The sequence below is a fragment of the Eptesicus fuscus genome, chromosome 2, assembly GCF_027574615.1.
Source record: "Eptesicus fuscus isolate TK198812 chromosome 2, DD_ASM_mEF_20220401, whole genome shotgun sequence".
Classification (NCBI taxonomy): domain Eukaryota; kingdom Metazoa; phylum Chordata; class Mammalia; order Chiroptera; family Vespertilionidae; genus Eptesicus; species Eptesicus fuscus.
Window position 1 is genome coordinate 37979614 of NC_072474.1, and position 5992 is coordinate 37985605.

At 47.3% G+C, this 5992-nt stretch overlaps 1 pseudogene; it reads left to right on the forward strand.

Annotated features, from left to right (window-relative positions):
- Positions 1–1242: 1242 nt before the first annotated feature.
- LOC129147350 (small nucleolar RNA SNORA57) lies at positions 1243–1404 on the forward strand (annotated as a pseudogene).
- The last annotated feature ends 4588 nt before the right edge of the window (positions 1405–5992 follow it).

A 5992-nucleotide genomic window follows, 5' to 3' on the forward strand; every position in this document is an offset into this window, starting at 1 on the left:
AGGCGGAGGAAGGGGGCGGGACTTCCGTGGATGACAGAGGCGGGACTTCTACCGGCCGCGCGTCACTTCCGGGCGTTCCCTGCATCTCCCTAGCACAGACCTTGGGTTACACAGCGCCCCCGCCCGGCCGGAGGTCCCTGGCAGGGGAGTCACAGGTCCGGATGGGCTAGGGGCGCGCAGGGGACTGAGGATCCCGGGAACGGAGCGGCCCGGAGGTTCAGATCCTGCGGAATAAAGGAAGGGTCCTGACAGGCTGCCCTTGGGATCTGGTGTCTCCGCCATCCAGGGGTCTCCGGAAACTCAGGGGCCCGGGGATTCTGGGGAATCTTGGTGTCCGGAGGGTCTCGGGTGGGCCTTGGGATCCGGGAGTCTCGGGGGGTCTTGGGGTCTCGGGGTTCCTGGTATCTCCCGGGTCTCGGCCTTGCGGGGTTTTTGGGAACTCAAGAGTCCGGAGATCTCAGGGGTTTCGGCGGCCCGGGGTTCTCTGAGGATATCGGGGGCCTTGGGGACCCGGAAGTGTTGCCGGGGACTCGGGGTTTGGGGATCTCAAGGGGTTCCGGGGACTCAAGGGTCCAAGGATTCTGGGGACTTTTGGGGTCGGGGTATATGTCTCCAGGGACTCTTTGCCTGCAAGGGTTTGGTTGTAATCCTCAAGTTTTTGAGGTCCCCAAAATGTCTTGATGCTCTCTCTGCCATCTCCTAGGAAAGCAACCTTCATTCCTTGCCTGGAAAGACTGCTGTGAACCAAGTAAACAAGCAAGGTGCCTACCAGGCCATTTCTTGCTTTTGATTGGCTTTGATCAGTTTTGAGAAGGCTTTCTGGTGACCCCCAGAGTCCAGGCACATGACATTACAAAGTCTTGGCTAATAAAACCACAATTGGAGACTCATAAGGAAAATAGAATCTTATTGGATTTATGCAAATAAATAGGGGTAGTGGGCGAGGGTCTTGTGCTCCCAAAGAAGGTGGGTGCGCAGGCCCTGGGCTGTCCCCTCTGAAGCAGTGAGGCCCTTAAGTCTGGCTTCCCGCATCTCCCCCCCCATACAGGGTCATAACTCGACCCAAACCAGTAAAGTACAGCACAAAAATTTTAAATAAAATGATTATGTAAGAAAAGTATTTGATAAACTTCAACATCCATACATAACAAAAACAACACTCTTGGCAGAATAGTGATAAGAATATCCTTCTTCAGGGAATCTAGCAAAGGAAACAAAACAAACAGAAACAAAACTCAGCAAACACCTTACTCAGGGGGGAAACATGGAGAATGTCCTGTTTGAAATTGAGAACAAGGTTATCCATGATGATCGTTGTTAAAGATGGGCGATTCCCTCCGTGTCATGTCTCCATCCTGGATGGTTTCCAGTCCTCTGGTTCTATCCTCAAGCGCAGGGACATGGGTTAAAAAAGGGGGAGGGATGACAGTCAATATATGAGGGTCTATTACACTGTTTTCTCTAATATATGTTTGAAATATTCCATAATAAAATTTTTTTTAATAAATAAAATTAAAAGTATTAACTACATGTCCCAGTTCTTGAAGCCCTGGTCCATAGAATGAATCTACTACTCAAACCAACAAGAAGAGAGGAAGAAAACCTATATAAGGAAATTAACAAAAATTTATATAGCAAAACCATTATTTATCTTAGCAAATGAAAGGCATGGGTCTAAACAGAAGTACCCAAGTTAGTTCTTTGAAAAGTAACAACAAAAACATTAGCTACACATGTGAAGATGACATTATGTCTAAATATGGTGAGAATTCATCAGCGTAATTTTCCAGGGGTCGATAAAGAATACGGGGTCCAAAAAATATATATACACACTTTGACCAATTATAAAGGCAGTGTTTATTAAAATATATTTCATTTTCAAAATGTAATAGAATCTACAGACATTGTGTGTATACATGTTTTGGGGACACCTATATAATGAAATGCCACCAATCACTTTACATGCCTGGGAAACTACTATGTTCAAGGTTTTATTACATGTAAGGTGTTGAGTGGAACATAATGTAGCATAAAAGACACTTTCTCTGTGCTCAATAATTGTTTCATTTTAGCCAGAAAGACAAAATTGAACATATAACAGTCTAAGCCAGCGCCATCCTATACAAAACCCTAATATGCAAATCGACCGAATGACTGAACAACTGCTCTCTATGATGTGCACTGACCACCAGGGGGCTGATGCTCAATACAGGAACTGCCCCCTGGTGGTCAGTGCACTCCCATGGGGAGCGCTGCTCAGCCAGAAGCCAGGCTCACGGCTGGCAAGAGCAGTGGTGGTGGCGGGAGCGGGAGCGTCTCCCGCCTCCCCTGCAGGCAGGCAGTAAGGAGTGAGGGGTCCCGGACTATGAGAGCCCCGGACTGCTGGCTTAGACCCCATCCCCGATCCCCGGGGGAATTGGGTGTAAGCCGGCAGGCAGACATCCCCCAAGGGGTCCCGGACTGTAAGAGGGTGCAGGCTGAGCTGAGGGACTACCCCCCCCCCCACCAGTGCACAAATTTCGTGCACCTGGCCTCAAGTTTACAATATAGTCATAAGTTGGACATTCCCACCCTCTTCCTTCAGAGATACAGGGGCTCCTGTCCCTCAAACATCACAGCTCCACCTGCACCCACCTTTCTCCTATCTGATGGCTTTCCCCTCCCTGATGTCTCTCTGTCTCCTCCTTAGTTACTTAATACCTTCATACACAGTGACCTTTCTTCTCCACACTCCCATGTGAACCAGGCGGTGACACTGTGGACTTCAGTACCCTGAGTTAAGTCCAGACACACCACCCAGATGGCATGTCTGTGGTGGGATATTCTGAGAACCTCTGTTTTTTTTTACTGCACTGCTTATGGGAAAACAAGCTTTAAAATACAAAATGCCAATTGACAAATTAACTTTTAAGCCTATTATAACACAATTTGGTGAGAACTGCCTGTACATTGAAGATCAAATTGGAAATAGAGACCAGTGGTTCTCAAATTCAGTGTCATGACATCACTGTCATTTTGAAATTTTTTGTTACAAGCAACTTGTTACTACTTATAAAGTTCTCAAGTTTGCAATGATTTCCTTTTTATTAATGAAAAATGCAAACTGAAAACTCTCCTTGTAATGCCATTTATTGAGATTTCTTCTTGACCAGGAGAGAAAAGTTTGTGCTCCAAGAATTACTATACTTAATTTGTCTGAAAAATAGAATTTCTGCATGCTCACAATATTGAACAGAAGTGCAGCACAGCAAAAGAGTGTTGACAAGTAGTGTGTAGACAACCTGTCAAAGTTACAGGAAAGAAAGGAGGGGAGTGGAGGGGTGGCTATTGGAACCAGGAATTCATCTCTGCAAAGATTGGTAGGTATTATTTCAAACAGGGGAGAGGACAAGCCAGGTGAGGGGAGTGGCTTCTTCCAAGGGGTGAACAGATGGCACCATGGGTCACTGAGGTTGGCTTGGTTCTGTTTTCTTCCGTGGGTGGGTTAATGGATGAGGCGTTTGACTCATGCCGGGCAGGTGACTAAATGATGGTTAAGTGTTTTTTCAAGCACTGTATACAAAATGCATCGAAAGCAGGGTCGTTGCTGTGGCCTCAACAATATTCACACTCCCTGAGCACCAGCTGTGTCCTCTCATAGGATCCTCACAAAGGCCAGCAGGTAGGTCCATGTCCAGGGGAGAGGGGTACAACCTGGGGAGAGAGGCCACGGCCTGGGGGTGGGAACTATTGTTACGTCTGTTTTGCACACAAAGAAATGGATCACAGAGACCTTGTCTCCCACCCCAAGTCTCACAGTGGAGGCAGAGCTGAACCCAGCCTGTCTGAGGGCAGGGCTTCCTTCTTCACTCCCCACTGCACTGAGGACCTTCTGCGATGGGACACTGTCTCCTCGTGTCACTCCCAATGGAGGCAGAAAGGACCTCACCAGCACCGGGTGGCATGCATCACACACACACAGGAAAGGCATATAGGTACCTAAGAAGGAGGGCACTAAATCACCCGGGGAATGATGTCAAACACCATTTTTATGCTATTCTTTAATCAATGACACTTGTTTGGCTCCTGCAGGTTCTGCCAGCTGAAGGCTATTGATAGTGCATTGAACTCTGAGCAATTCTTTGGCCCAATAGAGACTTACAGCCTTACATACTCTATTTGGAAAGCATTCAGTGACTGACAAATGACCATCATGTTGAGATGTGAAGTCATTTGGAATCACACTTGGAGAAGCCATAGAAAAAAATGTTTCAGCAAATATTGACAAGCCGATGGAGCTGATTTAAAAGATATGGTAGTCCTAGCCAGCTTGAGCAGTGGTTAGAGCATCAGCCTGTAGACTGAAGGGTCCTGGCTTCAATTCTGGTCAAGGGCACATACCTCTGTTGCAAGCTCTGTCCCTGACCCTGGTCTGGGTGTATGCAGTAGGCAACCAATTGATGTGTCTCTCTCACATTGATGTTTCTCTCTGTCTCTCCCTCTCCTTTCTACTCTCTCTAAAAAAAAAAATCAATGAAAAATATCCTCTGGTGAAGATTAACCAAATAATAAAAATTTATTTTTTAAAGATATGGTAAAAAATTTAGCAAACGTTCATGAAAAATTCTTTTAAAAATTATCTTTATTGTTGAAAGTATTACAGATATCCCCTTTTTCTTCCCCCACTGACCCCCTCCACCCTACTCCTGCCCCCTCCCCGGGCCTTCACTGCACTATTGTCTGTCCATGGGCTATGCATATGTGCATAGAGGCTCTTTGGTTAATCTCTTCCCAAAGATGTCCATGTCCTAGTCCCTGGAACCTGTGACTGTGTCACCCACCATGGCGATCAAGAGACAATGACGTTTACTCCCAGCTGACCTGAAGGTGGGGAGATGATCCTGCATCTGTGGGATGGGCCCAAGTAATCACCAGGGTCCTTTTAGGTGGAAGGGTATCAGCAACAGTGCCATTCGATGTGACAAGGACTTCCTAGTAACCAGCACTGCTGGCTTTGAAGATGGCAGGCGGTGCCTCGAGCCCAGGGATGGGGGTGCCTCTAGAAGCTGGAAAAGTCCAGTAAGAGCTCCTTCCCTCGCCCTCAGAAAGAACGCAGCTCTACCAACGCGTTCACGTCAGTCCAGGGAAACCCGTTGCAGATTTCCAGCCTGAAGAACTGTAAGGTAATGAATGTGTGTTGTTTTAAACCACATTTGTGCTCATTTGTTGCAGCAGCAAGAGAAAGCAAAGGACCAATCTATCAATTGGTCCGACTGTTTTCTTGCTAAAGAAAAAATAGATAAGACACGACTCTGGCCTGCAGGGACAAACATATTCACAGCCAATTGCAGTTGTGCAGTAGAAGTTTGCACGTGGTTACATGCGTGTAGGTTTATATGCGTTGTCTGAGCAGAAGAGAAACATTAAACATAAAGGCAGTGAAAGGCACCATCTGAACGTGGGTTTTTTTTTTTTTCTTCATTGTGAATCCTGTTGGGACCCAAAATAGTTGCCGTGGAGACAGAGTAGGTAGGAGCCACTCTCAGCCAGGGGCTGGGCCGGTTTCCTCTGCATCTCTCCAAGGTTCCCCTGTGGTGGGAGGGCTGCCCTGCCCTCCTCGTCCCAGAAGAGTATTTACGTTCTCGCTGATGATCACGACGACAAGGGGACAGAGTTCGACGAAGGGACAGGAGCCACGTCGTGTCCGGGTGTGTGTCTTGCTCACTTGTCCGGGAGGTGGCATGAACAGAGACAGACACTTCCTGGGGGTCCAGGTCCACCGGCTGAACTGCTCAGGGAACGGAAAGTCTCCTAGGGCTTAGTTGTTCCTGGGGCCGGAGTGGCATTCCATTCTTCACCGCATTTTTAACTGCTTCCATGTCTTCGCTTGACTAGGCAATGCCAGGCTGGGGCGTTGTGGAAAACACCAAAGTTGTCACCATGGAAATGTGCCCGTTACGTTTTGTGGGTTTAATCTTTATTGTTGAAAGTATTACATATGTCCCTCTTCTCC